The following is a 17,085-nucleotide window of genomic DNA, read 5'->3' as shown; positions in this document are numbered from 1 at the left end:
GTCCATTACCAGGCCCTTTGGGTCTTGTATGGATATTAAGGGGAACCCCGCACCCAAATTAAAATAAGGAAAGGTGTGGGGCCACCAGGCCCTATATACTCTGAACAGCAGTATACAGGCTGTAGGTTTGTTGTTAAGTAGAATCTCTTTGTAATTTTGAACGGGTACATTTTTAACGTGTTTAGCTCCAGCCAAAAAATCTTTTTTAAGCTTTTTGGAAAACATAGGGAAGGGTTATCACCCCTGTGACATTTGTTTTGCTGTCTTTCCTCCTCTTCAGAAGATTTCACCTCACTTTTTGTCCCAGGAAAGGAGAAATGTTTTTCCCATATTAACTCTTACAGGAGAGAATTTCCCTTCCTAGGGGTAGATTTCACTTCCTGTTGTCTCCTTCCGTTTGCAAGTAGGAGTCGTTTGTAAGTTAGTTGTTTGAAAGTAGGGTCCTGCCCTATATACTCAGCAGAAATTTGGGCCTTAGGTGTTGCTGTGGCCACAACACTGTAAGCCCTCACAGGGCTCTGCTGTGAAATATTAGATCAAGAATTGTAATTACATGCCCCTGTTGAACAGGAGCTGAAAAATTAGGCCTTAGGCACTGGTGCTGGTGCCACAACACTGTAACCCCTCACAGACACTCTAGTTGGAATGCAGGAACGAGCCCTGCTGCAAAGTATTGCATCAAAAATTATAATTACACGCCCCTGTTAAACAAGGGCTGAAAAATTGGGCCTTAGGCACTGGTGCTGGTGCCACAACACTGCAACCCCTCACAGTGCATGCATCCCTGATCATGGCCCACTGGCGTGGGGAAAAAAAAACAAGCTCCCCTGACCCTGTCCTGGTGCCATAGTCGCACAGGTACTCATTGATGGCCCTCTGCTGCGTGTGCAGCCGCTGCAGCATGGCCAACGTTGAGTTCCACCTGGTGGGCATGTCACAGATTAGGCGGTTCTTGGGCAGGTTAAACTCCTTTTGGAGGTCCGTCAGCCGAGCACTGGCATTATATGACCGGCGGAAATGCACACAGACTTTCCTGGCCTGCCTCAGGACATCCTGTAAGCCCGGGTACCTGCCCAAGAACCGCTGCACCACCAAGTTAAGGACGTGAGCCAAACAGGGCACATGGGTCATTTGTCCCTGTCGGAGGGCAGAGAGGAGGTTGGTGCCATTGTCGCAAACCACCATTCCTGCCTTAAGTTGGCGTGGCGTCAACCACCTCTGAACCTGCCCCTGCAGAGCTGACAGATCCTCTGCCCCAGTGTGGCTCCTGTCCCCCAAGCACACCAGCTCAAGCACCGCATGGCATCTTTTGGCCTGCGTACTTGCGTAGCCCCTTGAACGACTACGGAGCACCGCTGGTTCCGAGGAAGAGGCCATGGAGGAAGAAGAAGAGGAGGGGTTGGAGGAGAGAGGTGTGTCACAATCATTAGCATTTTGGAGGCGTGGTGGCGGAACAACCTCCAACACTACTGCACCTTGTCCTGCATCCTTCCCAGCTGCCAGCAGAGTCACCCAATGCGCCGTGAAACTTAGGTAACATCCCTGTCCATGCCTGCTGGACCATGAGTCAGCGGTAATATGCACCTTACCGCTGACCGCCCTGTCCAGCGAGGCATGGACATTGCCTTCCACATGCTGGTAGAGAGCCGGAATTGCCTTCCGTGAGAAAAAGTGGCGTTTGGGTACCTGCCACTGAGGAACCGCACATTCCACAAACTCACGGAAGGGGGCAGAGTCTACCAACTGAAAAGGCAGCAGTTGAAGTGCTAGCAATTTTGCCAAGCTAGCATTCAACCGTTGGGCATGTGGATGGCTGGGAGCAAACTTCTTTCGGCGGTGCAGCAGCTGGGGCAGGGAAATTTGCCTGGTACAATCTGACGTCGGTGTACCAAAATCAGATTTCCCACAAGTACGTGGCTGTGACACACCTAATTCTACACCTTCATTCCTCTCAGTGCAGGTCTCAGAGAGGACTGAAGGTCTAGTGGGGTTGGAAATCTCAGCTGATGAGGAGCAAGCAGAGGTCCTCTTTGTTCTTTGGTGTGGGTCTTTTAGATACGCTTGCCAACGAACTGCATGGCAGGTCAACATATGTCTGGTCAAGCATGTGGTACCCAAGCGGGAGATGTTTTGGCCACGCGAGATACGCTTGAGACATATGTTGCAAATAGCAGTGGTGCGATCTGATGCACACGTCTCAAAAAAGGCCCACACCAAAGAACTTTTTGAATAACGCGCAGAGACTGCAGCGCCCTGCACATGTGGAGCTTTGGGGTGTGATGCAGTCAATGTGCTGCCCTTAGGCTGGCCCCTGGAGGGCATCCTGCCTCGTTGGTGATGTGCCGCCTCCTCCTCCTCCTCCTCCTCCTCCTCTCTCCTATCAGGCACCCACGTTGAGTCAGTGACCTCATCATCCCCTCCCTCCTCATCACTGGAGCAAACCTGGCAGTATGCTGCAGCAGGGGGAGCATGACTGCCAGATTGCTGTCCTTCTTGGGCACCCCCTCTGTCCGTGCTCGTGTTACTGCCTTCATCGAGCTCAGTATCATCATCAGAGCCTTCCAAACGCTGGGCATCCTCCTGGAGCATGTACCCAACACTGTGGTCAAACAGTTCGAGGGACTCCTCAGGAGGACATGGTGGGGCTAGGGAAGGAGTCACTGATGACATTGAGCCAAGGGAAGAGGCCGCTGCTTTGCCAGACAAAGTACCCTGGGCATGGGTGAGAGAGGATGAGGAGGATGAGGATGGCTTGGTCATCCACTCGACCAAGTCTTCCGCATGTTGCGGCTCAACATGGCCAGCTGCCGAAAAAAAGGCCAAGCGTGTCCCATGGCCACGTGCTGATGAGGATGCACCGTCTCCACGACCAGCACTAGACACAGAGCCTGCTTGCCCTCTCTTATTGGCTTGTGACTGTCTGCCTCTCCTTCTTGGCCTTCCAGACATACTAATGGTCAGTAGCTGCACTAAGCTGGGATATATATATATATATGTACTGATACTGCAGCTAGCAAAATCAACTGCCTGCCTGTAGTATGAGAACACCACCAACCTTCTACAGGTAGCTTTAGCTGAACACTGTGAGGTGGACGCACCCCACTAACTTGTAGGTTTAGCAGAACACTGTGAGCAGGACGCACTGCACTAACTGTAAATAGTCTAGCTGCCTGACTGTGGTACTAATAGGATCAAAAGAACACCAGCAATTTTCTTTAAAATACTGTAACAAGACAAGCCTGCCTGTCAGTAAGAAGATAACAGGAACGGATCTAGCTGAACACTGTGAGCAGGACGCACCCCACTAGCTTGTAGGTTTAGCTGAACACTGTGAGGTGGACGCACCCCACTAACTTGTAGGTGTCACGGAACGCCCCACACTCCACTTGAGTGCTTCCGTCATATACCACTTCCTCCCAGTCTGTATACAGATATCAGATATTCCAACCTCTTTCTGAGCAGAAAACAAGGCGACACTTGCTTCACTGCTAACATGGACTCACTTTATTCAGAACCAGAATACAGTCTTATATACACAGGCGAAGATTACTCTAACAATACAAACGTAACCTAATTAACATGAGCTAATTATCTCATCCTTTATACAGCCTAGGTGGCTGAGACATGACCTTTTGCCCAGACTTGTGGTCACCGAGCTTCACACAGGAATATAAACACAATAGCTGGAGCTAATTACAATTTACAATACAAACATAACCTAATTAACCTAATTAACATGAGCTCCAATAGGAGTCGTCCCGTCTCCTACATTGTATAGAGGACAATGTGATCAGCTCATTCAATTAACACACATTACCATAAACATCAACACAGGATTAATTAGAACAAACAACAATGAGTTGAATACCTTTAGAACCTAGACTAAACTTATTTACATTAAACCCATTATAGCTGACATCAGACAGGTGAGTGGAGATGATGACATTAGCATCTCCTCACAGGATGTGTCCCAACAGTATAACTCAGTCTTATCATTCTAATATGGCATACAACGGGTTCCAGAGTCTGTGTGTTTTGGGGGAACATGGAGCTGAATCCAAAGTAACACCAACCCCAGGGTCCCCAGGCATACAGCTCACAGAGAGCACCATTGCCCCAAATGCTAGGGCCCATAATCGGTGGGCAACAGGCTTGCACACAGTCCTCTCCAACAGCCTCCGCTCTGGCCTTGCCCGTGACATTTCTCCCCTTTCGGCAGGAGACTAACACAGGAGGAGACCCCAGACGGGTTGACTCCGAAGTTAGTCCACAGCTCCAGTCCTCTACTGCCTTTACCCACACAGTACCCCAAACAAATCATCCCAAACAGTGCATTACTCACCCAGCCATCCTCTGCCTCTCTCAGAGAACATATCTGCCGCTGGGGAGAGGCCCGGACTGGCTCTTCTCCCTGGAATCCTTTCTGCCGCTGGAGAGAAGACAGGGGGACTGGGCTCACTCCATCCTGCTGTTGGGGATCTGGGCCGACTGCCCAGCATCCCTGGGGTATACAGGTGGGGACTGAAGCCCCATCAACTGACACCAGATCAAGCTGCAGTTGTGAGGTGATGACTGCATTCTTTCCTTGGACCTCCACAATTGCTGCAGGTGTGGGGCAGAGGTCTTGGACCCTCTGTCCGGTTGCCAGCACTTCTGCTGGGGGTTTGTCAGGTGGTTCCTCCTCTACAGAAACGTCTATTAAATCCCCAGTCTCTGGAATTGGTAAAAGTGTGGGACAGAGGTCTTGGACCCTCTGTTCAGTTACCAGATCTTCAGCTGGAGAAGTTTGTTTTAACTCCGTAGATGCTGCTGGCAGAAAATCACATGTCCCTGTCAGTGTTGTGGGAGAAAGGCTGACTACCTCTTCTCTCAGGAAGGCTGAAGCCACTGTTGGTGCTGGGCAGAACACAGTGAACTTTGGCCCTGATAGCAGCTCTTCTGCTGGAGGCTCATCAGGTTGTTCTTCCTCAGCAGAAAAGTCTATTAAATCCTCTACCTCTATAACTGGTGTCTGTGGATAGAGGTTCACCATCTCCTGTCCGTGGAACTCAGAAGATGCCATCAGTGCTGAGCAGAGCGCAATGAAGTTTGGCCCTAATCCCAACTCTTCTGCTGGGGGCTCACCCGACGGTTCTTCCTCAGCAGAAAAGTCTATCAAATCCCATGTCTCTGCAACTGATGTCGGGGAATAGGGGTTCACCATCTCCTGTCCATGGAACCCAGAAGATGTTATCATTTCTGGACAGAGGTTAGCAGAGCTCTGCCCTGTTGTCAGCACTTCAGGTTTGGGGACGGCAATCTCCAGATTTTCCACTGCAGATTCTCTGGCATGCTGCTGGATAGGCACATTCCTCCATCCAAGATCATCCCATGCAGAAACAGGATCATCAAGGTCAGTCAGCACTTGCTGCATCCGCCATAAGACCTCCGCCTCCATAGCTGTGGGGGCAGGTTGGCAAAGCACACTATCGCTCTGCCACATTGCCGACTCTTCAGCCAGAATTTCAGGGTTGTCAGCTGGTATTTCCTGATAGTCCCAGGCAAAGGGAGCCCAGCCCTGGCACTGAGCAATGTCTAGCAGCCGTCTGTAGGCGATCTCTAGCTCCCATTCCTGAACGGCCAGAAACTCCAAATCTTCCTGTGCCCAGTGCACTTCCGAAATGTTCAGTAGCCCTTCTCTGAAATCCATGATTTCGTCCACCCGCCGCTCCAAATCAATCCCAAAGTTAGGGTCCCCTGTCAGCTTCACAAACAACAGTCCCAAGCCGCCGTAGCTTAAGCCTTCCATTGGGCTGTCATCCGCTATCCAGGGACATGCTTGGGATACATGCCACCGGAGGGCTCTGTAGCTCTCATCCAACTTCATCTCTGCCCAGACCAGCCTGCTTAATTCAGCTGTCTGCTTCTTGTGTGGTTTTTCTCCCAAAAACCGCACCCGCAGTCCGTACTGCGACCAGTACCTTTCCTCGATGGAGGGGAGAACTTTTCCCTGGTGTCGCTGCTCACGGGCTAGCGCTTCCTTCCAGAGTTTGCAGCGAATAGAATCACACCATCCCAGCAGGACCTGCTCCGATACTGGTCCTCTGTGCTGTATCTGCATCTCTCGCAACCTCCTTCTGAATTCCTCATCCATGGCGGCTGGTATCTGTACCTCTCCTCTTCTGCTATCTGGACCTTGGATCCAGATGGAAGTTTGGATGTCCCAGACTTCAGACTTCAAGAAGCTTTCCCGCTGCTTGCCACCAATGTCACGGAACGCCCCACACTCCGCTTGAGTGCTTCCGTCATATACCACTTCCTCCCAGTCTGTATACAGATATCAGATATTCCAACCTCTTTCTGAGCAGAAAACAAGGCGACACTTGCTTCACTGCTAACATGGACTCACTTTATTCAGAACCAGAATACAGTCTTATATACACAGGCGAAGATTACTCTAACAATACAAACGTAACCTAATTAACATGAGCTAATTATCTCATCCTTTATACAGCCTAGGTGGCTGAGACATGACCTTTTGCCCAGACTTGTGGTCACCGAGCTTCACACAGGAATATAAACACAATAGCTGGAGCTAATTACAATTTACAATACAAACATAACCTAATTAACCTAATTAACATGAGCTCCAATAGGAGTCGTCCCGTCTCCTACATTGTATAGAGGACAATGTGATCAGCTCATTCAATTAACACACATTACAATAAACATCAACACAGGATTAATTAGAACAAACAACAATGAGTTGAATACCTTTAGAACCTAGACTAAACTTATTTACATTAAACCCATTATAGCTGACATCAGACAGGTGAGTGGAGATGATGACATTAGCATCTCCTCACAGGATGTGTCCCAACAGTATAACTCAGTCTTATCATTCTAATATGGCATACAACGGGTTCCAGAGTCTGTGTGTTTTGGGGGAACATGGAGCTGAATCCAAAGTAACACCAACCCCAGGGTCCCCAGGCATACAGCTCACAGAGAGCACCATTGCCCCAAATGCTAGGGCCCATAATCGGTGGGCAACAGGCTTGCACACAGTCCTCTCCAACAGCCTCCGCTCTGGCCTTGCCCGTGACAGTAGGTTTAGCTGAACACTGTGAGCAGGACGCACCCCACTAACTTGTAGGTTTAGCAGAACACTGTGAGCAGGACGCACTGCACTAACTGTAAATAGTCTAGCTGCCTGACTGTGGTACTAATAGGATCAAAAGAACACCAGCAATTTTCTTCAGGTAGCTGTATTTACTGTAACAAGACAAGCCTGCCTGTCAGTAAGAAGATAACAGGAACGGATCTAGCTGAACACTGTGAGCAGGACGCACCCCACTAGCTTGTAGGTTTAGCTGAACACTGTGAGGTGGACGCACCCCACTAACTTGTAGGTTTAGCTGAACACTGTGAGCAGGACGCACCCCACTAACTTGTAGGTTTAGCAGAACACTGTGAGCAGGACGCACTGCACTAACTGTAAATAGTCTAGCTGCCTGACTGTGGTACTAATAGGATCAAAAGAACACCAGCAATTTTCTTCAGGTAGCTGTATTTACTGTAACAAGACAAGCCTGCCTGTCAGTAAGAAGATAACAGAAACGGATCTAGCTGAACACTGTGAGCAGGACGCACTGCACTAAATGTAAATAGTCTAGCTGCCTGACTGTGGTACTAATAGGATCAAAAGAACACCAGTAATTTTCTTCAAAATACTGTAACAAGACAAGCCTGCCTGTCAGTAGGAATATAACAGGAACGGATCTAGCTGAACACTGTGAGCAGGACGCACTGCACTAAATGTAAATAGTCTAGAAGATAACAGGAACGGATCTAGCTAAACTGAATACAGTGTATATATATATATATATATATATATATATATATATATATATATACAACACCTGGGATGCATATATATACACAATACACTTTAAGTGCAGCTAACTGACTGACTGTCCTGCCTAATCTAGCTAACTCAAATGAAATGACACTGTCTCTCTCTCTCTCTAAGCACACCGGAACACACTGCACAGGGCCGCCGTGCAGGCGGCCTTATATAGTGTGGGGCATGTACTAAATCCCCTGAGCCATAATTGGCCAAAGCCTCCTTGGCTTTGGCCAATTATGGCTCTCTGTTAAGGCGGCGCTGTGATTGGCCAAGCATGCGGGTCATAGTGCATGCTTGGCCAATCATCAGCAAGCAATGCACTGCAATGCCGCAGTGAATTATGGGCCGTGACGCGCCACACGAATTTGGCGCGAACGGCCCATATCGTTCGCAATTTGGCGAACGATCGAACAGCCGATGTTCGAGTCGAACATGGGTTCGACTCGAACACGAAGCTCATCCCTACTGGCTATGCACTCTTTTGGATAGAGAGGGTAAAAAGGAAAGGTGGCAGGGTCTGTCTCTATGTGAGAAGTGATCTCAAAGCAAGTGTGAATGAGGACCTAATTGATGGGGAGTGTGATGTGGTTGAAGCATTATGGGTGGAACTGCATATAGATCTGCATATATCAAAGTTAATTATTGGAGTTTGTTATAGACCACCCAATGTTAATGAGGAGGTGGAGACTCAGCTCCTTGCACAGATGGAAAGGGCTGCAAGGGCTGGGACAGTGATAATAATGAGGGATTTAAACTACCCGGAAATTGACTGGAGTAATGGCACTGCTGGATCAGTTAAAGGGCAAAAATTTATAAACCTATTACAGGACAATTTTATGGTCCAGTTTATTGAGGCCACAACTAGGAATGATGCTCTGTTAGACCTGGTAATCTCAAACCATGCAGGGCTTATTACTAATGTTCATATAAAGGAACATCTGGGTAGCAGTGACCATAACATGATTTCATTTGATGTTAGCTGTAAGCAAAAAACACATACGGGAAAGATAACAACACTTAACTTTAAGAGAGCAAATTTTAAGGATGAGGGCTGTTCTCCAGGACTTAGACAGGGAAGGAATATTAGCATTGATGAACACAGAACAGAAATGGGAATTCTTCAAAAAGACTGTTTGTGAACTCACTGCAGAGTATATTCCCATGGGCAATAAGTTTAAAAGGCTAAAAATAAAACCTAAGTGGCTCACGGTCAAAGTAAAAAAGGTATAAACAATAAGAAAAGAGATTTTAAAAAATATAAAAATGAAGGAACACTATTGTCATTTAAATGTTACAAAATATATAACAGAAAATGTAAAAAGAAAATCAAGGATGCAAAAATTCAAAACGAACGACGGATTGCAAAAGATAGTAGGACAAACCCAAAAAAATTCTTCAAATATATTAATAGTAAAAAGGTCAGGTCTGAGCACATAGGCCCTTTACAAAATAATCTAGAGTGGGTGACTGGGGAAAGAGAAGGCAAATTTATTAAATTCATTCTTTAGTTCTGTGTATACAAAAGAGCATGAGGGAGCTCATGTCCATAATGGGGGTGGTAGTGACACAGCCCCAAATGATCCACAATGGATCAAAAGTGACATGGTCCAGAAATATTTAGACAGAATAAAGGTCAATAAAGCACCTGGACCAGATGGCATTCACCCACGGATCCTAAAAGAATTGAGCTTTGTCATTTCAAAGCCATTGTTTCTAATTTTTAGGGACACATTAAAGACGGAAATAGTACCACTGGAATGGCGTAAGGCCAATGTGGTGCCTATATTTAAAAATGGGAACAAAGTCTTTACCAAGTAACTATAGACCTGTTAGTTTAACTTCTATAGTCGGGAAGATACAGGAGAGTTTAATAAAAGACCACATAGATGAGTTCTTGCTAGAAAAAAATATTTTAAGCAACAGACAGCATGGGTTCATGAAAGACAGAAGTTGTCAAACAAATCTGATTTATATTTATGAAGAGGTAAGTAAAACCTTGGACAGAGGGGCGGCTGTGCACGTGGTATACTTGGATTTTACAAAAGCGTTTGACACAGTTCCCCACACATGGCTAATGTGTAAGGTAAAGCCTACAGGCTTGGAAAGATTAGTTTATAAATGAATATAAAGACCAAATTCAGTGTGTAGTGGTTAATGATTCTTACTCTGAATGGTCTAAGGTTATCAGTGGTGTACCCCAGGGCTTGACAAATTTGCTTTAATGGAGCAGCCAATTAAAAAAGTTAGGAGCCTGTTTTTTTTAGAGTGGTATGGATTGTCAGTTCCCGGGGTAAGGCCAGTCATTTTCGCCCCCTAACCCTAACTCACAACAGAGCACCCAGTCAATAACTCCAATGTAACGCTGTTACATCAGGGTTATGGGCTGGCCAGAAAGAGTAAGGCTGGCAACAGATGGCACTGGTTGGCTTAGGCAGGTGGCACTGATCGGCACTGGCAGGTGGCACTGGTTGGTGGCACTGGTTTGAAACTGACAGATGGCATTGATTGGCACTGGCAAGTGGCACTGGTTGGCACTGGCAGGTGGCACTGGTTTGGAACTGACAGGTGGCACTGGTTAGCACGTGGCACTGGTTGGTGGCACTCGTTTGGAACTGACAGATGGCACTGGCAGGTGGCATTGGTTGGCACTGGCAGGTGGCGCTGGCAGGTGGCACTGATTGGCACTGACTGATGGCACTGGCAGGTGGCACTCATTGGCAGCGGCACTGGTTGGCAATAGTAGGTGCCACTGGTTGGCATTGGCAGGCATTGGCAGGTGGCACTGGTTTGGAACTGACAGATGGCACTATTGGCACTGGCAAGTGGCACTATTGGCACTGGCAGGTGGCACTGATTGGCGGCGGCACTGGTTGGCACTGGCAGATGGCACTGATCGGCGATGGCATGTGGCACTGATTGGTGGTGGCACTGGCAGGTGGCACTGGTTGGCACTGGCATGTGGCACTGGTTGGCACTGGCAGGTGCACTGATTGGTGGTGGGACTCGGCGGTGGCAGGTGGCACTGGTTGGCGGTGGCAGGTGGCACTGGCAGGTGGCACTGGTTGGCGGTGGCAGGTGGCACTGGCAGGTGGCACTGGTTGGCACTGGTGGCATTGACAGGTTTCACACTGAGCCGAGTGTTACTGTGTGTGAAACTGACAAGTAACAGAGAGGAGAGAGTATCTGTCAAAATTGAGCTTAATATCGGGGATGGGAGGGACCCGGCCAGGATGGGCGGGACCCAGCAGCTATCAAACACCAGCCAATGATTAGGCTGCTTAAGAAAAGGGGCAGGGGCACATACACGTAGCAGCCCACCCAAATCTTATCCCATTGGCTGGTGTTTGATAGTTGCTGGGTCCCGCCCACCCCGACATCAAGCTCAATTCTGACAGATACTCTCTCAGTTACGTGTCAGTTTCACACACTCAGCAGCTCTGACAAGCATCAAGCGCCGCGCTGAGTGTGGAGAAGGGAGGAGGAACGGCGGTCAATGTTAACTATCATAGCACTGCATGTCTGGGGCATCGGGAGTTGCAGTGAGTGGGCTGGTGCCAGCCTAGGCGCCAGGGTGCAGTTTCTGGTTGCCATGGCAACCTGGCGCCTGGGGTTTGTCGAGCCCTGGTGTACCCCAAGGTTCAGTGTTGGGCCCCCTACTTTTTAATATCTTTATAAATTATATATGGTCTGGGATTAAGTACCATCTCAGTCTTTGCATATGACACTAAGCTTTGCAGTGGAATAATGTCCTTACAGGATGTCTCCAATTTACAAGCCAACCTCAATGCACTGTCTAATTGGGCGACTATGTGGCAGATGAGGTTTAATGTTAATAAATGTAAAGTTATGCACTTGGGGGCTAAGAATATGCATGCATCATACATACTAGGGTGAGTACAACTGGGGGGATCCATAATGAAGAAGAATATGAGGTTTTGGTAGATCATATGCTCAATAACATGCAATGCCAAACTGCGGTTTCCAAAGCGAGCAAAGTCCTTTCTTGTATTAAGAGAGGTATGGACTCTAGAGATATAATTTTGCTCCTGTACAAATCATTATTAAGACCTCATCTGGAATATGCGATTCAGTTTTGGGCACCAGTTCTCAAAAAGGATATCGGGGAACTAGAGATACAGAGAACAGCAACCAAACTGATAAATGGCATGGATGAACTCAGCTATGAGGAAAGATTAGAGGAACTGAATTTATTCTCTCTTGAGAAGAAGAGATTAAGGAGATTAATTTTCTACTATACTACCTGGTCTGTCTATAAAATCCAGAGGGGTATTACCGTGCTTTAAACACTAGGTTATCCTTTTTTAGCTTTTTCTAATATTTAGATTAAAAAGGTATGCTACTACACCAAGGCATTTCTGAAAAGTGTAATTCCTGTGTTATGTGTTATGTTAAGTGTGTTATGTTCAGAGGCGTATCTAGTGAAAATGGCGCCTATGGCAAGCACTGAAACTGCGCCCCTGTCAAAACATTTGAAATCCATCCACCAGATAACCTTAACAAAAAAAACACCTAACAAGGCAAAATTTCAAAATATAAAATTGTAGTATATTAGTGATGGTGACACCCCCCTATTGTAAGTTGAGTTATTTTATTTCTTGAGGGGGTGTTACCATCACTTATATATTGCAACTTGTTATCAAAATTCTTTTGAGGGGGTGTCAATGTCACTATTATGCTGCAATTTTATATTTTGATAGTTATTTGTTGGAAAGATATCAAGTTGTATATTTGGTTTACAGGACACCACGTATACAGTATATGGTATTCAGAGGGAGAGCTCCACCATCACTTAAAGTGGAAGTAAACATCCTTTACTGCCTTTTACATATAGATAAGTCTATAATAAGGTGTACCTATAGGTACAGTAAATATCTCCTAAACATGTACAGTTTAGAAGATATTTACATTACATGGAGCCAGTGATATCACTGGAGCATGCGCTTTGAAGGAACGGCCACCGGTGCTGTTACTTTAGAACCCTGTGCCATAAACAATTACTCCCGCGCGCATGCACAGGAGTGACTTCATCATGGCTCAGGCCAGTCACAGAGCCTGCGGACCCGGAAGCAAGATGAGTAAAAATGAGAACGCCTTCTGCGCTGACTTCTGGGTGCGGGAGGGCTTTGTTTTAAGGTAAGTTTAACATAATGTGCTAGTATGCGATCCATACTAGCAGATTATATCTTTACCTTGCGTGGTAAAAAAAAAAAAGTCCAGCAGTATACTACCGGTATACTACTTACATTTAAATTGTAACACTAAGGTGAAGAAGGAAACGCAGTATTGTATTTTATTGTAATATTTATAGTGTTTATACTGGTTATGGCAAGAAGGGAAAAAAGGGAGGGGGGAGAGAGAGAACGGGGGGGGGGGAGAGAGAGAGAGAAGGGGTGCAGGGGGGGGGAGAGAGAGAGAGAAAAGGGGGGTAGAGAAAAGGGGGGGAGAGAAAGAAAAGGGGGGGGGAGAAGAGGAATACAGAATACATCAAAGTACAGAGAGAATAAAGAGAGGAGCATTGTAGTAAATGTCTCTTCCTGTGCACATTCTCCACATTACCTTCACCTGAATACATTCTTCTGCTTCTCTTGCTCATTTCTCCTCCTTCTCTGTCCCCTCCCCAGTCCCCACAGCAGCTCCTCTCTTTCTCAATCTCCAGGCTCCAGCATGGCTCCAGTACTCTGTACTTCTTAATCAAAGGGGGTGGCTTGAGAAGGGGGTGGGGTTACAGCAGTGCCCATTGGCTCAGTAAGCAGCAGGAGGTGGATCAGTTCCTGCTGTTAACTCTTTTTTGTCCTGTGGCAGCCGTTCCTATAATATGAGGCTGCTGGTTCCTATCTGCTGCTTCAATGACCGAACAGGAGGGGGGGAAGCTGCAGGGCGCTCCTATACATACACAGAGCCACTGGGAGAGAAGAGCTGCAGTGTCAGGACTGTGAAGATGGAGAGGAGGGAGAGCACAGCTGCACCTCCCGGCTCCTTCCCCTCTCCTGCTCGGCAGCTTATTTTGCAAATCTCCTAGGAGGACACCACTGCTTAAACTCCTCTCTCCCTTTGTGCACTGCAGTCAGTGCCTAACATGATTCTTGTGCATGTCGGAGAAGATGCAGGGAGGAGGTGGGCAGAGCTAAGCAGTGGGAGCTCTGAATGCCGATCTCTGCCTCTCTCCTCCGTGACGTCACTGGTTGTTAGACGCCAGGCGGCCGTGCCTAGCAACCAGTTTGGGCAGTGAGCCAGGGGCCAGTGGTGAACGACCTAAAGCACTCTCTGCTGGCCAGGATCCCACCCCAGGCTGACAGTGAGTAACAGTGGTGATATCAGGGCCATTTTAAGAAGAGATCTCTGCAAGTGCCTTGCTGCCCAGCCACTCAGGAGCGCCCCCTTCATATGGCGCCCATGGCGCTTGCCATATCTGCCATACCCTGGATACGCCACTGGTTATGTTACATACTGTATATAGCGATGTGCAGTCATTTAAACTTCTAATGCAATAACATTCCTAAGCTCTAATCATATATCTGTCTATAAATCCTAACCATTTACAATAACCATTAATTCTGAAGTACTGGGGGTTATTTACGAAAGGCAAATCCACTTTGCACAGCAAGTGCACTTGGAAGTGCAGTTGCTGTAAATCTGAGGGGAAGATTTGAAATGAGGGGAAGCTCTGCTGATTTTATCATCCAATCATGTGCCAGCTAAAATGCTGTTTTTTTTATTTTCCTTGCATGTCCCCCTCGGATCTACAGTGACTGCACTTTCAAGTGCACTTGTAGCGCAAAGTGGATTTGCTTTTAGTAAATAAACCCCACTGTGTTGTAAGAAAAGTTAGCTTCAAGTAAGAAAAGTCAATATATGTTGGGCATACAAAAGGGCCACTTTCATCTAGGCTACAAATACAATACATAGATAAAAATACAATAAGTTAAAGGAAAATCAGTTATAGTATATTTTAAATCATATGGTGATCTAGGGAAAAAAATAAAATAAAATACTGCATTGTTTAATCTCTTAGTGCTGGTGCCTCCCAGCCCTGAGGTTTATGATGCTGGGAGGTGGGTGTAAAGAAACCAGCAGAAATCGCCTGGCGCGTGCTGGTGCGCATGCGCGCGCACGGGAGACCACAGATGCCCGTGCGTGCTTGTGCGCATGCAGGAGCGCGCCCTAGCGCCAGTTGGGGCCAGTGGGCCTATTTAAAGGAGGCCCCAGCTACTGATCGGTGCTGACTGGTCTTCAGCTGTGTCCCTGTTACTCTGAACCTGTGTTATTCTGCCTGATTCCCGTTGCTGACTTTGGCTCCTGTTTACCCGGCTCTGAACTTTGTTTTACCTGATCTCTGGTTCCTGATCCCGGCTTCCCATCTGACCCGCCTCTGCCTGATGTTCCGGTACCCTACTGCCTGCCTGTTGACGAACCCGGCTTCCCATCTGACCCGTCTTTGCCTGATGTTCCGGTACCCTGCTGCCCACCTGTTGACGAACCGGCTATACCTGGGACCTGGCCCTGGTGCCCAGCTTGGCTCAGCACAACTACCCGAGTGTCTGCAACTACAGTCCTACGACCAGCTGCGACTTCCTGCTCTGCAATTACAGTCCTGCAACCAGCTGTGACTTCCTGAAATATCACAGGGTCCTAAGTATTCAGACCCTTTGCTCAGTATTTAGTAAAAGCACCCTTTTGATCTAATACAGCCATGAGTCTTTTTGGCAAAGATGCAACAAGTTTTTCACACCTGGATTTGGGGATCCTCTGCCATTCCTCCTTGCAGATCCTCTCCAGTTCTGTCAGGTTGGATGGTAAACATTGGTGGACAGCCATTTTTAGGTCTCTCCAGAGATGCTCAATTGGGTTTAAGTCAGGGCTCTGGCTGGGCCATTCAAGAACAGTCACAGAGTTGTTGTGAAGCCACTCCTTCGTTATTTTAGCTGTGTGCTTAGGGTCATTGTCTTGTTGGAAGGTAAACCTTCGGCCCAGTCTGAGGTCCTGAGCACTCTGGAGAAGGTTTTCGTCCAGGATATCCCTGTACTTGGCCGCATTCATCTTTCCCCTCGATTGCAACCAGTCGTCCTGTCCCTGCAGCTGAAAAACACCCCCACAGCATGATGCTGCCACCACCATGCTTCACTGTTGGGACTGTATTGGACAAGTGATGATCAGTGCCTGGTTTTCTCCACACATACCGCTTAGAATTAAGGCCAAAAAGTTCTACCTTGGTCTCATCAGACCATAGAATCTTATTTCTCACCATCTTGGAGTCCTTCAGGTGTTTTTTAGCAAACTCCATGCGGGCTTTCATGTGTCTTGCACTGAGTAGAGGCTTCCATCGGACCACTCTGCCATAAAGCCCTGACTGGTGGAGGGCTGCAGTGATGGTTGACTTTCTACAACTTTCTCCCATCTCCCGACTGCATCTCTGGAGCTCAGACACAGTGATCTTTGGGTAATTCTTTGCCTCTCTCACCAAGGCTCTTCTCCCCCAATAGCTCAGTTTGGCTGGACGGCCAGCTCTAGGAAGGGTTCTGGTCGTCCCAAACGTCCTCCATTTAAGGATTATGTAGGCCACTGTGCTCTTAGGAACCTTAAATGCAGCAGAAATTTTTTCGATCAGAAGAAATGGACAGCACCTGAGTTAAATATATGAGTGTTACAGCAAAGGGTCTGAATACTTAGGACCATGTGATATTTCAGTTTTTCTTTTTTAATAAATCTGCAAAAATGTCAACAATTCTGTGTTTTTCTGTCAATATGGGGTGCTGAGTGTACATTAATGAGGAAAAAAATGAACTTAAATGATTTTAGCAAATGTCTGCAATATAACAGAGTGAAAAATTTAAGGGGTTCTGAATACTTTCCGTCCCCTCTGTAAATAAATAAATGAACAAATAAACAATAAATTAACTGTTTTTGGAATTTTAAAACTTTGTAGCATGCTGCCTATATCTTCTCCAAACTTTAGGGAAGGGTAGGCAGCCTCTATTTGCAGGATTTAATGCCTAATTCTTTGCTGCTGCCTGCTCTTCCCCCAGGCCATATAATTTTTCTGCATTGTAGAAGGGTAGGCAATCTTTTTTCTTTTTGTATTGAGACAAGGGGGGAATTTAGGCATAGGACTGTATTTTTTTTTTTCTTCCAGAAATATTAATTTAAAACGTTTCTTTCTGACAAACATATATATACCA

Source organism: Aquarana catesbeiana, linkage group LG10 (assembly GCF_042186555.1).
Source record: "Aquarana catesbeiana isolate 2022-GZ linkage group LG10, ASM4218655v1, whole genome shotgun sequence".
NCBI classification, from domain to species: domain Eukaryota; kingdom Metazoa; phylum Chordata; class Amphibia; order Anura; family Ranidae; genus Aquarana; species Aquarana catesbeiana.
Note: the sequence above shows the minus strand (reverse complement) of the source record.